We start from the raw sequence: 18,126 nt of genomic DNA on the forward strand, positions 1-18,126 counted from the left end.
CTGATATCTCAGCCCTAGCAGCCCTAGTTAATTTCCAAGTCAGCAAGCTCCACAACTGCGGGGGCTTCCTCTTCCTTCCTTGCCTTAGGGCATTCATTCTTCCAGTGGCCAAAAGCTCAGCACTGGGCATACTGGTTTGGCTGTATCGGAGCGCGGGGCCTCCCTTGGGACCGGCTAAAGGACTGTCCTGTCCCTGGGGCAGATGAGGTTTTCTGGAGGGCCCGAGATAGACTTTTCCAGAGCAGCAGCTAGCACTGTAAGTCTCTTGTCTGTTCTCTTTCGTTCCCTCCGGCTCTCTGGCAGAGCACAGTCTCTGTTTCATTCCAACATCTCCCTCCCCTTCTTGTCAGTACTCACCGGGAGAGGCGGGTATAGCTTGGGCGGTTCGGCTGGAGCTGGTCCTGGAAGTGTTGGCCAGAGGCTTCTGTCACCGGGATCGGAGCCTGCCCAAACGGCGGCTCTACAAACTCTGAGAGGGCTGGCGGAAGAGCAGTGGCTGCTGCAGGAACTTCACCTGGCCCTGGATCGGGCATTAAGGCGGCCTCCGGTCCGGGTGGAGCACTGGGAGGCAGGCGCATTATTATCCAGTATGGGGGAGGGGGTCAGGTCATCCCTGTCCAAATCCTGTAGAATTTCCTTTATTAATCATCAGTCAACTTTTGTGCCATTAATATTTTTCCCTTAACCTTCTGGATACAGAACCTTGTCCAAGTAGGAGGGTCTTGAGATAACCCTAGCCATGAGTCAATAGATGGATATTGATCCAGGTGTCCTGGCTCTCCTGTGACTCCTGTATAGACTGCTTCCACTATTTTTAAGTTCACGGTGTTCTCTGATGGCCATCCTGCTCCCATAGGGGTCCATTCAACCTCACAGAGTATGTGAAGGCGGTTAGGCTTCATCTTCACCCCATAGTCTCCTCCTAACTCCTTCTCTAAATTTTTAATCATGCACTCCAATACAGTTGCCTTAGATTCACTTCCCGCCATCTTGCTTACCTTCTCGGACCTTCTTCTACTTTTCCTTTTCGTTCTGTCTACAAAGTTCTCAGTACCCTATGTACTTCTGATATTTCCACTCAGTGACACTTAAATTGCCATTCTGCCTCCTTCCTCATTGGGGTGAGAAGAGCCTTACCTGCCAGATCCCAGAGGGAGAAGGGGGATTGGCGTGTCTTCACCTGCCAATCAGCACAGCCAAACCAGACCACCACGTGGTCCAAGACTATTTCTCCCTTAAAGTCCATTCTGCCTTGGTGGGCTTGATCAGGTGTGGATGAAAACAAAGATGAGCTAAATATCCCATGTCCCAGGCCATCTCCGGAAAAGCCAATTCATACTAACTTATGTATCCTCCTCCTTCTAGCCTAACAATTCCGAGGGGGTCAAGAATTTCACAGCAGACAGGACACCTCCTGGGGGAGGGCAGAATACGAGCATTCAAGGACCAGTTTCCTATCCTAAAAATCCCCTGGTGATCACTGGCAATAATCTTCCCTGAGATGGTGTGGACACACCTCCTAAATGACCTTCACAAATTCCCTTCCTAAGCCCTAGCGCGCTCATCAACCTGTGTACCAAGCAATCGCCGCCGCCTGCTTATCCTAAAATCCCCTGGCGATCGCTTGGTAATAATTTTCCCTGAGATGGCATAGACATACCTCCTAAATGACCTTCACAAATCCCCTTCCTAAGCCCTAGCATGCTCGTCGACCTGTGTACCAAGCAATCGCTGCCACCTGCAGATTCCAAGCTCCTGTGGGTCCGTGCCCCTTCTAGTCCCTCCCGGGGGGGTGATCAGGTCCCCTCTTCCACCCTGCCGGGTGGGTTCCTCCTCACCTGCGTGCTCAGTTACCCTGCTGCCATCCACTACCTGCTAACATGAAAGGTCAGGGCGTTGAGAAGCAGAATCCTTCCAGAAGGGCGAGGTGCCTTCCCCCCTCTAGAAGATTCAAGCCGCAAGGCCTTGGAGTAGTCCCAAATGGGACTTGTCTCCTCAAAGTGAGGAGTTTCCCGGCCCATGCACCAAATGTTGTAGTCACGCATTCCAGGAAACAAACTCACTCAGAAGGACAATGCAGATAGTGGAGTGCAGTTTATTACACTGGCGGGCCCAAGGCAGAGTCTCCTCTCAGCCAAGGACCCTGACCAGTTTTTGTGAAAACCTTATATACCCTAAGTGTACTTGCTCAAACCCACCTCCCCAAATTCCTTGAAACTAGTCTGGACAAGGTAAAAGAGAGATACGATCAAAGTTAACCCATGATTCATGTGTCACAAGACTAGATAAACAGTGGACATGTATCAATAGGACTGTGGTCATATCCCAATAAACATAATGGAATTTACAACTTTGTTCTGTTACAGAGATAATTAGCATTTTCTTTTAGGCAATGGAGAGTCCAAGTACCAGTCCTGAGGCTCTTTTATCTGGGGGTCTGGTTTCCCATTGGTATGCCACTTCTAAAGACACCGGGCACAAAGTTCAGAGTCCATTGGGAGGGTGACCAGGCGTGTAGCCTAGTGTTTGCAGCCTGGCCTGAGACGGAGCCCAGCTCTGTCTGCTTCGTCCTTCACTATTACTATCTGATGTCCTTAAAACATGGCAATAGTCTACTCCTAAATTGGGAAATTTAAAATGGGTGAGCCATAGCTGTAAATCTGTCTGGGTTATGGGAAATCCAAGATAGCCCCTTGGCTTTTTCCTGGCTCCCTGACAAACCTCATTTTTATTTGATGGGATAAAGCCTTCCCTGGCTGCAGGGTTACTGCCCTCACAATGAAAATTATTTGTGTTTCACTGAACACTAAATCCTAGTTTTATTACTCACTTCTGAGATAGTTCCTTGTTGTTATATTATTAAAATTTTAATCAAGTTTTTAAAAGGACACTCTAATTTTGTTTCTAAAGCTTATATTTGGACTGGAATGCAAAAGTAGGAAGTCAAGAGATACCTGGAGTAAAAGGCAAATTTGGCCTTGGAGTACAAAACGAAGCAGGTCAAAGGCTAACAGAGTTTTGCCAAGAAATGCACTGGTCATAGCAAACACCCTCTTCCAACAACACAAAAGAAGACTCTACACATGGACATCACCAGATGGTCAACACTGAAATCAGATTGATCATATTCTTTGCAGTCAAAGATGGAGAAGCTCCATACAGTCAGCAAAAAGAAGACCAGGAGCTGACTGTGGCTCAGACCATGAACTCCTTATTGCCAAATTCAGAATTAAGTTGAAGAAAGTAGGGAAAACCACTAGACCATTCAGGTATGAGCTAAATCAAATCCCTTAGGATTATACAGTGGAAGTCACAAATATATTCAAGAGATTAGATCAAATAGACAGAGCCTGAAGAACTATGGACGGAAGCTCGTGACATTGTACAGCAGGCAGTGATTAAGACCATCCCCAAGAAAAAGAAATGCAAAAAGGCAAAATGGTTGTCTGAGGAGGCTTTACAAATAGCTGAGAAAAGGAGAAGCTAAAGGCAAAGGAGAAAAGGAAAGATATACCCATCCTTGGAATTCCATCTTTGGAATGCAGAGTTCCAAAGAATAGCAAGGAGAGATAAGAAAGCATTCCTCAGTGATCAATGCAAAGAAATAGAGGAAAACAATAGAATGGGAAAGACTAGAGATCTCTTCAAGAAAATTGGAGATACCAATTAGAGATACCAAGGAAACATTTCATGCAAAGATGGGCACAATAAAGGACAGAAACATATGGACCTAACAGAAGCAGAAGATATTTAGAAGAAGTGGCAAGAATACACAGAAGAACTATACAAAAAAGATCTTCATGGCCCAGATAACCATGATGGTGTGATCACTCACCTAGAGCCAGACATCCTGGAATGTGAAGTCAAGTGGGCCTTAGGAAGAATCACTATGAACAAAGCTAGTGGAGGTGATGGAATTCCAGTTGAGCTCTTTAAAATCCTAAAAGAGGATGCTGTGAGAGTGCTGCAGTCAATATGCCAGCAAATTTGGAAAATTCAGCAGTGGCCTCAGGACTGGAAAAGGTCAGTTTTCAACCCAATCCTAAAGAAAGGCAATGCCAAAGAATGCTCAAACTACCGAACAATTGCACTCATCTCACAGGCTAGTAAAGTAATGCTCAAAATTCTCCAAGCCAGGCTTCAACAGTACATGAACTGTGAACTTCCAGATGCTCAAGCTGGGTTTAGAAAAGGCAGAGGAACCAGAGATCAAATTGCCAACATCCGTTGGGTCATCGAAAAAGCAAGAGAGTTCCAGAAAAACATCTATTTCCGCTTTATTGACTATGCCAAAGCCTCTGACTGTATGGATCACAACAAACTGTGGAAAACTCTTAAAGAGATGAGAATACCAGACCACCTTACTCGCCTCCTGAGAGATTTGTATGCAGGTCAGGAAGCAACAGTTAGAACTGGACACGGAACAACAGACTGGTTCCAAATTGGGAAAGGAGTATGTCGAGGCTGTATATTGTCACCCTGCTTATTTAACTTATATGCAGAGTACATCATGAGAAACACTGGGCTGGAAGAAGCACACGCTGGAATCAAGATTGCCAGGAGAAATATCAATAACCTCAGATATGCAGATGACACCACACTTATGGCAGAAAGCGAAGAAGAACTAAAGAGCCTCTTGATGAAAGTGAAAGAGAGTGAAAAAGTTGGCTTAAAACTCAACATTCAGAAAACTAAGATCATGGCATCTGGTCCCGTCACTTCATGGCAAATAGACGGGGAAACCGTGGAAACAGTGACAGACTTTATTTTTGGTGGCTGCAAAATCACTGCAGATGGTGACTGCAGCCATGAAATTAAAAGACGCTTGCTCCTTGGAAGAAAAGTTATGACCAACCTAGACAGCATATTAAAAAGCAGAGACAGTACTTTGTCAACAAAGGTCCATCTATTCAAAGCTATGGTTTTTCCAGTAGTCATGAATGAATGGATGTGGGTGTTGGACTATAAAGAAAGCTGAGGGCCAAAGAATTGATTCTGTTGAACTATGGTGTTGGAGAAGACTCTTGAGAGTCCCTTGGATTGCAAGGAGATCCAACCAGTCCACCCTGAAGGAAATCAGTCCTGAGTATTCATTGGAAGGACTGATGCTGCAGCTGAAGCTCTAATACTTTGGCCACCTGATAGGAAGAACTGACTCATTGGAAAAGACCCTGATGCTGGGAAAGATTGAAGGCAGGAGGAGAAGGGGATGGCAGAAGATGAGATGGTTGGATGGCATCACGGACTCAATGGACGTGAGTTTGAGTAAACTCTGGGAGTTGGTGATGGACAGGGAGGCCTGGCGTGCTGCAGTCCATGGGGTCGCAAGGAGTAGGACACAACTGAGTGACTGAACTGAATTGCTCTTGTTAAAAGTTTGCCTCTTTGAGAATGCAGCAAGTGGATCTCCAAATGGTAATACAAAAATATCACCTGGCCAACACCCAAGTGTTCACCTGCCCTGCTGTTGGCCAATAGAAGCATAAAATCATAGACTCTTACAAAGGTGGTTAGATTATCTGGACTTTGATAACTGTACCCATTTACTGACAGAGGCAATGGAAGGACTGCTGTATGAAACAACTTCTCAAGTTTGAGAACTCTGCTTATTGGAACACTCCATCAGTAACTGTGAATGGACTGTTTTCACTAAAACCTACATTGTTACTTATAGAATTAGTAAGACTGCTTATGTTATTTTGCCTTGTTCCTATGTTCTTCAGCCTAAGCAATCCTGGGGCTGACTGTTAGGGAAATTACATGAATAATCTTGTTTAGGCCTCAAGGACAAAGCAGGGCAGACCTCTGACCTTGCTTCTAATCTGCCTGGACACTGCCCTAACTGGGAGTGACTGTGAGTGACTGCCTGCTATGAGTGCAAGACTTGCAGCACCATAGGTAAAATGGGGGAGACATCTTGAGATAGTTGAGCCCCTGGAGGGGGCCTGGCCTACCGAGCCCTAGGCTTAACTACATTCCAAGTTTTACACAACAAAACAAACAGCATTAATATGAAACCAGAGCTGCAGTTGGTTACAGATTGATGGTGATAATGATTTGCATCCGTCCTGGGATTATAAATGGAACCCAGGACTGCCATCTTTGAATTCTCACCCATGTGCTGCCTGGGACACTTCACTTTCCCAATTGGGACTCCACATATGTTGTGATACTGTTTAAGTTTAATTGCTCAAAATCCAGTTTGGTGATATACTCTCTGCTCTATTTCTCTTTTCTTTTAATGTTAGTATGTTGAAAGTAAGCTAGATAATTCTCTAATAAATATCCAGATTATTTTAAAAATAAGTAAATAAAAGAAATACAACTACATGGGCCACATCAAGGGGGTCTCCAAACCTCCCAAGAGGAATATTTTGCTTTCAATGTTTTCCTTTCAAGTCTTTTTGTCATATCCATGTGAACAAATCCTGGTACAACTACATTTACCCTAATTTTCTTTCTTGCTACTTCTTTAGCAAGAGCGTGTGAAAATCTGACTAATTCTCCTTTATTAGCACTGTGCATAAACTGGCCAGAATTTCCTCTGAAACCAATAACACCTCCTGCGTTCACAATGGACCATCTCTGCTGTTTAATCATTGTCTTCACGGAAGCTCTATAGGTCAGCAAGGAGCCCAGGAGGTTAGTATGAAGTGGAGATAGCATATTCTCAGCATTTTTCCTTACTAAGAGTTTATCTCTATTAATTCCAGCTACATTTACCAAGAAATTAATTGGACCAAAATTCTTGCGTTTGTTCCTTCAAATGTGTTTTGAACATTATGTTCTTAATGACCGCCTCAAAGCTCAATGCCAAATAAACTCCACCCAGGTCTCCAGCTGCAGGCTCTGACGCCTCAGAGATTCCAGGCAACGAAGGCCAGTCAGTAGTGTCTCTGTGCCTTCAAGCGGTCCGCTACCCTGTTGATGCCCCTAGCCCGTGTCCATCTGAGACAGAAAACCTCTGGCCCCAGGGCTAGATGGGGATTCTACAAGGGTCCGCTCTTCCCAACCACCTCCCAGGGTTTTTTTTTTTTTAATGTGTTTCACATGCTATTAATGGACCGCCCAGGTGATTCAGTGATAAAGAATCTGCTCGAAAATGCAGGAGATACAGAAGACACAGGTTCAGTCCGTGGGTCGGGAAGATCCCCTGGAGGAGGAAATAGCAACCCACTCCCCCTATTCTTGCCTGGGGGATCCTACGGACAGAGGAACCTGGCCAGCTGCAGTTCAGGGGGTCGGACAAGTCATCTAAGTGCTTGTTCCATCACCAAGTCCTCCCAATTGTTTTTTAATTGAAGTGTAGTTAAATTACAATGTTGTGTTCATTTCAGGCGTACAGCACAATGACTCAGTGGGAATAGAACCTAAAAAAGAGTGGATATATGTGTGTGTATAACTGATTCGCTTTGCCACACAGCAGAAACTAACAGACCATTGCAAATAAACTATATTTCAATAAAAAATAATTTAAAGAAAGAATTGTTTGTATGAAGTTCTCTCAGTCTAAATGTATTTCTCACTGGGTATGGGTTAGCTATTGTGAGACTATTTATATACATATGAGGGTTGAACACATAAGTAAATATAGTGTAAAAATGAGAGCCAAATTTTTGCTATCAAGGAAAGAATTTTCAAATAGAGGAAGCTAGAATGGAACCTGTGTGTTAGACGGAAATCAGAGATATCAATATGAATTGTTTTTGAGAGAGAGAAATCAAACTCTATCTGCTGAGAGGGTCAGTAAGCAAGGATATCCCAGTAGCAATGAGCACAGCTAGTATCCAGATCTTGGTGTCTAAATACCACCTTCCAATAAAAGGAAGCAAGACTTCTTAGGGAAGTGGCTGATTCTAGGGCTGGGGAAGGGAAAATATAAGAACAATTTATGATGCCAGAAAAAAAGTAGTTGAAAAAAGATGGGGCATGTCAAAAAGAAACAGGAGCCAATCTGAAGGAGGTCACAATGACAAAGTTGAAACAGTTTGAGCAACAAAATAAAATATTGGATTATAATCCATGAAATAAAATAAATGGTCTCTTGGATAAGACACCATAGTGATATAAACTATTGGCTAAATAAAAAACTGGGAAGAAGAGACGGTTCTACCTTACGGAAGAATTCCAGTTAATAAATTAGAAGTTAGAAGGGGGTGGTCCAGTGGCTCCCAACGCAGAGTGCCTGGGTTCAATCCCCAGTCAGGGAACTAGAGCCTGCATTTCGCAACTAAAAATTCTTCATGCAATGAAGACTTGTTGTGGCCAAATAAATAAATGTAAATATTTTTAAATATTAACAAATAAATATAGAAGGAGTGAGGGAAACAGAAAATCATTTTTAGAACAAACACCACAGTAATAATTGTGTGTGAGATCCACTGATGGATGCCAACATTCATGGGCAAAAGTTCGAAGAGAAACAGAATTTTACATAGTCTTAAATATATTCTTTCAGATATTTATTATTGCAAAGAAAAATATAGTAGCTTTACAGTAAAGAAACCTTAACCAAGTGATCAGAGTTGACATTATCAGTAATAAGACATATCAGAGGGCAGCATCGTGTATCCCCTGATAGGATGAACTAAGAAAGGCACGTCATTTCTGTACTATTCTTGCCAAAAATGCACAACCCCAATATAACCATAAGAGAAACCAGAAAAGAAATATCAGAAAAATCAGGAAAATATTTTTAAAAATATTAGACTGAGGCACATTCTACAAGTAACTGACAAGTACTTTTTTTAAATGTCAAGGTCTTAAAAGACTGAATAATTATTACAAAAGAGAGGAGATTTAGAAAACACAAAAAATAAATGCAACGCGAGATATTGGATGGCATCATGGAATAGAATAGAAAAAGAATATAGTGGAAGAGCTGTGAAATATAAATAAATAATGTCTGTGGTTTAGCTAAGAGTGTTGCACCAACAGTATTTTAGTTCTTTTTGTTTTATTTTGTTTACTATTTTAGGTTTGAACTTTATACTGTGCTTACACAAGATGTTCTCATTAAGAGAATTCAGATGAAGGGTAAATAAAACTGTAACATTTGCAGCTTTTCTGTGCCTCTGGAAATATTTTGAAATTTAAAATTTCTTTTTTGTTTTAATTAATTTATTATTTTTGGCTGTGCTGGTCTTCGTTAGTGCATGGGCTGTTTTCTCAAGTTGAGGTAAGCAGGGGCTATTCTTCATTGCAGCACACAGGCTTATTGTGTTGGCTTCTCTTGTTGCAGAGCACAGGCTTAGTAGTTGTGGGTACACGGGCTCTGGGGCACCTGGGATCTTCCGAGACCAGGGATTGAACTCATGCCCCCTGTCTTGGCAGGCAGATTCTTATCCACTGCACCACTGGGGAAATTCAAAATTTATAATTTCTTAAAAGACACTTCAAAGACCCGCCATTTCTGATCTTCTTCTGTATCCTTACACTGCAGGAAGGATGAAAGCTTTTAACCAGGCAATAAAAAGGACTTCTAAAACTCTTTAACATCATCCCTTATTCATTACCCCAAGCCATGACTCCGTTGTGTCATATATGTTGACCACCCTTTACCATCTGCTGCTTTTTAATTACATTTCTTTATTTTGGGCTGTGTTGAGTTCTCACTGCTGTGTATGGGCTTTCTCTAAGTGCAGTGAACAGGGGCTAGTCTCTAGTTGTGATGTGTGGGCTTCTCAATGCGGTGGCTTCTGTTGCAGAACATGGGCTGTAGATGCTCAGGCTTCAGTAATGACTACTGTGACTTTTATCACCTTAGATTCACATAGGCTGTTCCTGAACATCATGTAAATGGAATCAAACAGTGTGTTTTCTTTTTTAATTTAGTCAACCAAATTTGAGATGCCTTCAAATTCCAGTCTTAAGACTCTAGACTTTTAAGCAGACCAGCCTCTGATCCCATTCAATTCACTCATTCAGTCAATGATTCAACAAGTATTTATTAATATTCCACTTGACGTCAGGCATTCTCCCAGGCACTGGGGACATGGTTTTGAACGAAACTGACCAAATCCTTCATTCTCACTGAGCTGATATGCTCGTGGGGAAAGCTGATTCTAGAAACACAAACAACATAATATTTCAGACAGTAATAATTACTATAAAGAAAAAAATTAAGCTGGATAAGCCAATTGGGTAAGAGGCTGGTAATTTAGACAAATTTGTCAGGAAAGGACTCTCTGGACTGGTGATATTTGAACTGAAGCCTAACTAATATGAGGACACACCTGAACATGTCCCCCCACCCAATTCATATGTTGCCAAAGGTGATGATAGTGGCAGGTGGGATCTTTGGGGATGATCTGGTCATAAGGGTGGACCCCTCATGGATGGGATTAGTGTACTGATAAAGGATATACTACAGGGAATTCTCTGGTCGTCTAGTGGCTAAGATTCCATGCTCCTAATGCAGGAAACCCAGGTTCAATCTCTGATCAGAGAACTAGATCCCAACTGCCCCAACTAAAAAGCCTGCACGCCTCAATGAAGATTGAAGAGTCCATGCTGCAACTAATACTTGGTGGAGCCAAATAAATAAATATCTTTAAAAAGAGAGAGAGAGATCTCAGAACTCCCTAGTCCTTTTCACCACTTGAAGACACAAGAAGTCTCAGACCTGGACAAGGGCTGCCACTTGACCATGCTGGCACCCTGATCTCAGACTTCCAGGCTTCGGAACTGTGAGCGATTGTTTTTTCTACTGTTTATAAGCTACCCAGCCTGTGATGCTTTTGTGAAAGTAACCTAAACAGACTAAGACAGGGGCAAGCCACATCAATATAGGCAGAGGGAGAAGAGGATGGGGAAACAGTAAGTGCAAAGGCCCTGAGGTGACATAAACTTGATACACTGAGAAAGAGCAAGAAGTGAGCACAGAGGAAGCAGAAAAAGGAAAGCAAAATGGCAGAAGTAGAACTTAAGAATTTGAGAGGATCCAGATAATGGAAAACTATGTGTGTTTCATTGTCTGAGGAGAAGCCTGGGGGAGAGCAGTTGTGGATTGTGATATCAAGAGTTCTGTTTTGGATTTATTAAGTTTGATTACAGTCCGGAACTCAGGGGAGAGCTTGGAATAGAGTGATAAATTTGGGCGTCATCAGTATATGGTATTTACGGCCCTAAGGCTCAACTTTCCTGGTGGCACAGTGGACAAGAATCTGCCCGCCAATGCAGGGGTCACAGGCTGGATCCCTGGTCTGGAAAGATCCCACGTGCCCTGGAGGAACTCAGCCCATGCACCACAACTCCCGAGCCCGTGTGAGGCAGTTACTGAAGACTGGGCACCTAGGGCCCGTGCTCCGCAATAAAAGCCACCAAAATGAGTAGCCTGCACACCACAAGAAAGAGGAGTCCTCACTTGCCACAACTAGAGAAAGCCTGCTGGCAGAGACAAAGACTCAGGGCAGCCAAAAATAAAGAAATAAACAAAGCCGTAGGTCTGGAAGAGATCATCTAGGGAAAGAATACTAGAGAAAAGAGAATTGATTCAAGGACTGAGCTCCAACATTTGGAAGTCGGGGAGATGAGGAGGACACAATTAGGAGCAGTCACTGAGGTTGGAGAACTGGAGGTCAAGCTCTGTTGGAATCCAAGATAAGAAAGTAAATTAAGTAGGAGGGAACCTGTGTTCATTACAAAGGGAAATAACTTCACAATGAAGAATTCTGGAAGAACTTCCACACTATTAACCATCTGTTCAAAGTTAACACCACCAATAATTGGTCAAATGATATCTGGTACTTCCTGAAACGATACACTAAGAAGAACAAAACAATGCCTCTGTGATTTTCCTGCCAAAGGTTCATAATATGAATTTAATCATGAAAAAATAAAGACCAAAATTAAGGGCCAGTATACAAAATGAGTGACTAGTACTTGTCAAATTTGTCAATGGTTTCGAAGACAAATAAAAGTTGAAGGGGAATTCCTTAGTGGTCCAGTGGTTGGGACTCTGTGCCTGCAATGACAGGGGTCTGTCAGCGCAGTTAAAAAAAAAAAAAAAAGATTAAAAAAAGTTAAGGTTGAGCAACAGTCTTTGGTTAAAAGAGATTTTTATTAGATTATTAAAAAAATTGTTATAACAAATATTTTTTAGACAACTAGTAAAGTCAAAACATTATCAGAAAATTAAATAATATTGAATCAATATTAAATTTTTCTATTTTGATAATATTACTACTAATGTAATAAAAAGTGTCCTTGTTCTTTGGAAATACATACTGAACACTTTAGAGGTACAAGGGCACCTGGGCTACAATTTACTCTCAAATAATTCATAGAGAAATAGAGAAAAAAAGAGGCTTTGATAAAGTGTAGCAAAATGTTATCAATTGGTGAATCAGAGGAAAATGTACATAAAAGTTCCTTGTACTATTCTTGAAGCTTTTCTTTAAGTTTGGAATTACATATATTTTTAATGTTCACAAAAGATTAAGTTACTCACTTAACTTCATCACAGAATAAAACTCAAGAATATTTACAGGAACATGAAAATATCCAGCACCCAACAAGGAAAAACTTACAATAACTGACATCCAATCAAAAATTACAGGTAGAAACTATAAAACACTTAGAGGAAAACAGAGGCAGAACATTCTATAATATAAATCACAACAAGATTCTCTATGATCCACCTCCTAGAGTAATGGAAGCAAAAATAATGAAATGAGACCTAGTTAAATTCAAAAGCTTTTACATAGCAAAGGAAACTGTAAACAAGGAGAAAAGACCACCCTAGAATGGTAAAAAAAATCATAGCAAATGAAACAACTGACAAAGGATTAATCTCCAACATTTACAAGCAGCTCATGCAACTCAATACTTGAAAAACAAACAACCCAACCAAAAATTGGGCAAAAGACCTAAACACACATTTCTCCAAAGACATACAGATGGTTAACAAACACATGAGAAGATGCTCAACATCACTCATTATTAGAGAAATGCAAATCGAAATTACAATGAGCTATCATCTCACACCAGTCAGAATGGCCATCATCAAAAAGTCTACAAACAAACAAACAAAAAAAAAAGTCTACAAACAATAAAAGCTGGAGAGGTTGTGGAGAATCCTCTTGCACTGTTGGTGGGAATGCAAACTGATACACCACTATGGAGAACAGTATAGAGAGTCCTTAAAAAACTAAGAATAAAACTACCATATGATCCAGCAATCCCACTACTGGGCATCTACCCTGAGGAAACCATAATTGAAAAAGACACATGGACCCCGATGTTCACTGCAGCACTATTTACAAGATCTAGGACATGGAAGCAACCTAGATGTCCATCAACAGATGAATGGATAAAGAAGTTGTGGTACTTGGTGGGAATGCAAACTAGTACAGCCGCTATGGAAAACAGTGTGGAGATTTCTTAAAAAACTGGAAATAGACCTGCCATATGACCCAGCAATCCCACTTCTGGGCATACACACTGAGGAAACCAGATCTGAAAGAGACACGTGCACCCCAATGTTCATCGCAGCACTGTTTATAATAGCCAGGACATGGAAGCAACCTAGATGCCCATCAGCAGATGAATGGATAAGGAAGCTGTGGTACATATACACCATGGAATATTACTCAGCCGTTAAAAAGAATTCATTTGAACCAGTCCTAATGAGATGGATGAAACTGGAGCCCCTTATACAGAGTGAAGTAAGCCAGAAAGATAAAGAACATTACAGCATACTAACACATATATATGGAATTTAGAAAGATGGTAATGATAACCCTATATGCAAAACAGAAAAAGAGACAGATGTACAGAACAGACTTTTGGACTCTGTGGGAGAAGGCGAGGGTGGGATGTTTCGAGAGAACAGCATGTATATTATCTATGGTGAAACAGATCACCAGCCCAGGTGGGATGCATGAGACAAGTGCTCCAGCCTGGTGCACTGGGAAGACCCAGAGGAATCGGGTGGAGAGGGAGGTGGGAGGGGGGATCGGGATTGGGAATACATGTAAATCCATGGCTGATTCATATCAATGTATGACAAAACCCACTGGAAAAAATAAATAAATAAAATAAAATAAAAAAAAAAGAAGTTGTGGTACTTATTCACAATGGAACATTACTCAGCTATAAAAAGGAATGAGATTCTAATGAGGTGGACAAACCTAGAGCCTATTATACAAAGTGAAGTATGTCAGAAAGAGAAAGACAAATATTGTATATTAATGCTTAGGTATGGAATCTAGAAAGATGGTACTGATAAACCTATCTGCAAGGCAGCAATGGAAATGCAGACAGAGAGAACAGACTTGAGGACACAGAGGGGAAAGGAGAGGGTGGGGCTAATGGAGAAAGTAGTATGGAAACATATATATCACCACGTGTGAAATAGATAGCTAGTGGGAATTGGCTATATGACTCAGGGGGCCCAAACCAGTGTTCTGTGACAACCCAGAGGAGTGGGATGCAGTGGGAGGTGGGAGGGAGGTTCAAGTGGAAGGGGACATATATATACCTATGGCTGATTCATGTTGATGTATGGCAGAAACCAACACAATATTGTAATTATCCTTCTATTAAAAATAAATTTAAAAACAAATTATCTGGCATACATAGGTGTGTAGAAGATTTATCATGAAATGCAGACAACATACCAGGAACATTCCTGATGTTATTCAGTCATTTGTTTAACAAATCTTGAGTTCTGGGTCAGGCACTTCATTATGGGTTGGAATGTAAAGCATTACCTCCATTCCACTCATAAAGAAAGTGAGGTACAAAGATATCTAGTATACAAAATGAATGGCTAGGAATTTGCCAAATCTGCCAATGGCTTCAAAAACAAATCAAAGGTTGAAGAGGAATTCCTTGGTAGTCCAGTGATTAGGACTCCTCCCCTGCACTGACAAGGGTCTGTCAGCACAGCAAAAAAAAAAAAAAAAGTTAAATAAAAAAAATAAAGGTTGAGGAACAGTTTTCAATTAAAAGAGACTCTCATCTAGTCTTCCAAACCAAAAAAAAAATTATGATAATGAACATTATTTGGACAACTACCAAAATGGAAATATTACCAAAAGATTAAATAATATCAATACTAAATTTTTCTATTTTGATAATATTACTCTCAAGGTAATAAAAAGTGTCCTTCTTTGGAAATACTCACTGAACATTTTAGAGGTATAAGGACACCAAGGCTACAATTAATTCTCAAACAATTTATCTAATTCAGGGAAATAGAGAAAAAGAGAGACTCTGATAAAGGGTGGCAAAATGTTATCAATTGATGAGTCAGAGGAAAATGCACATAAAAGTTTCTTATATTATTCTTGCAGCTTTTCATTAAGTTTGGAATTATATACTTTTCAAATGTACACAAAAGATTCCTAAGTAACCTAACTTCATGACAGAAGAAAACTCAAGAATGTTTATAGGAACACAAAAATATCCAGTACTGACAAGTAAAATTTACAGAGACTGACATCCAATAAAAAATTACCAGGCAGAAACCATAAAATTCTTAGATGAGAACATAGGCAGAACACTCTCAGACATAAATCACTGTAAGATCCTCTATGACCCACCTCTAGAGTAATAGAAAATAAATAAAAATAAACAAATGGGACCTTATTAAACTTAAAGGCTCTCACACAGCAAAGGAAACTATAAACAAGGTGAAAGGACAACCCTCAGAATGGGAGAAAATCACAGCAAATGAAACAACTGACAAAGGATTAATCTCCAACATTTGCAAGCAACTCATGTAACCCAATACCCAAAAAACAAACAACCCAACCAAAACGTGGGCAGAAGACCTAAACACACATTCCTCCAAAGACATACAAATGGTTAACAAATACATGAGAAGATGACCAACATCACTCATTACTAGAGAAATGCAAATCAAAACTACAATGAGCTACCATTTCACACTGGTCAGAATGGCCATCATCAAAATCTACAAACAATAAACGTTGGAGATAATGTAGAGAAAAGGGAATCTTCTTGCACTGTTGGTGGATATGCAAATTGACACAGCCACTATTGAAGACAGTGCGGAGAGTCCTTAGAAAATTAAGAATAAAGCTACCATGTGACCCAGCAATCCCACCTACTGGGCATGCACCCTGAGAAACCATAATTGAAAAGACATGAGCCACAATGTTCATTGCAGCACTATTTACAGGAGATAGGACATGGAAGCAACCTAGATGTCCATCAACAGATGAATGGATAAAGAAGTTGTGGTACTTATTCACAATGGAATATTACTCGGCTATTTAAAAAAAAGGAATGCTTTTGAGTTGGTTCTAATGAGGTGGATGAACCTAGAGCCTATTATATGAAGTCAGAAAGACAAATATCTTATATTAACATGCATATATAGAATCTAGAAAGATGATACTGATGAACCAACTTGTAGGGCAGCAGTGGAGATGCAGACATAGAGAACAGACTTGTGGACACAGGAGGGAAGGAGAGGGTGGGACCAATGGAGAAAGTAGCATGGAAACACATGTATTACCATATGTAAAATAGATAGCCAGTGGGAATTCGGTGTATGACTCAGGGAACTCAAACCAGTGCTCTGTGACAACCTAGAGGGATAGGATGGGGTGGGAGGTGGGAGGGTGGTTAAAGAGGACAGGACATGTATATACCTATGGCTGATTCATGTTGATGTATGGCAGAAACCAACACAATATTGTAAAGCAATTATTCTCCAATTAAAAATAGGTTAATTTTTTAAAAATTACCTGGCATACATAGATGTGCAGAAGATTTATCATTAAATGCAGGCAATGTACGAGGAACATTCCTGATGTTATTCAGTCATTTGTTTAACAAATCTTGAGTTCTGGGTCAGGCACTTACTATGGGCTGGAATGTAAGGTATTACCTCCATTCCACTCATGAAGAAAGTGAAGTACAGAGACATTCGGTATAAAAAAATGAGTGACTAGGATTTGCCAAATCTGCCAATGGCTTCAAAAACAAATAAAGGTTGAAGGTGCATTCCCTGGTGGTTCAGAAGTTGGGACTTCTCCCCTGCACTGACAAGGGTCTGTCAGCACAGCAAAAATAAAAATTAAAAAAAATAAAGGTTGAGGAACAGACTTCAATGAAAAGAGATTCTCATCCGGTCTTCCAAACCAGAAAAAAATTATTATAATGAACATTATTTGGACAAGTAGTAAAATTGAAATATTACCAGAAGATTAAATAATATTTCAACAATACTAAATTTTCTATTTTGATACTACTACTATCAATGTAATAAAAAGTGTGTTTGTCCTTAAGAGATACACACTGAACACTTTAGAGGTATAAGGGCACCTGGGCTACAATTTACTCTCAATTCATAGAGAAATAGAGAAAAAGAGAGATTTTGATAAACAGTGAAAAAATGTTAGCAATTGGTAAATCAGAGGAAATTGTACATTAAAGTTCCTTGTACTATTCTTGAAGCTTTTCATTAAGTTTGAAATTACATTTTTGTTAATGTTCACAAAAGATATCTAGGTAGCTTAGCTTCATCACAGAATAAAACTCAAGAATATTTATAGAAACACAAAAATATCCATCACCCACAAGGTAAAATTTATGAAGACTGACATCCAATCAAAAATTACCAGGCATACATAAGTGTGTAGAAGATTTATCATTAAATGCAGGCCATGTACCAGGAACATTCCTGACACTTTTCAGTTATTTGTTTAACACATCTTGAGTCCTGGGTCAGACACTTCATTATGGGCTGGAATGTAAAGCCCATTATATAAAGCCCAATGTAAAGCCCATCATCTCTATTTCGCTCCTAAAGAAAGTGAGGTACAGAGACATTTGGTAACTCATTCAACGTGACACAACTTTCAAGTTATAGAATCAGGATTTAAGTCTGAATCTACTGACTGCAAAATCCATGCTCTTTCTATGTGTCACACTGAAGGGGGAGCAAAAGACTATAACTGAGTAACATAAAGCAATCTAGGGGACTTCGCTGGTGGTCCAGTGGTTAAGAATTCACCTGTCAGTGCAGAGGACCTGGGTTCAATCTCTGGTACAGGAAGAACCTTCATGCGGAGGGATAACTAGATCCATTTGCCACAACTAATGAAACCTGTGCTCTAGAGCCAGTGCTCAGCAACAAGAGAAACCACA

The 18,126-nt window shown here is 40.6% G+C and overlaps 1 pseudogene; it reads right to left on the reverse strand.

Moving 5' to 3' along the window:
• Positions 1–6,317: 6,317 nt before the first annotated feature.
• On the reverse strand, positions 6,318–10,650 carry LOC122421273 (annotated as a pseudogene).
• Positions 10,651–18,126: the final 7,476 nt, after the last annotated feature.

Source organism: Cervus canadensis, chromosome 18 (assembly GCF_019320065.1).
Source record: "Cervus canadensis isolate Bull #8, Minnesota chromosome 18, ASM1932006v1, whole genome shotgun sequence".
NCBI classification, from domain to species: domain Eukaryota; kingdom Metazoa; phylum Chordata; class Mammalia; order Artiodactyla; family Cervidae; genus Cervus; species Cervus canadensis.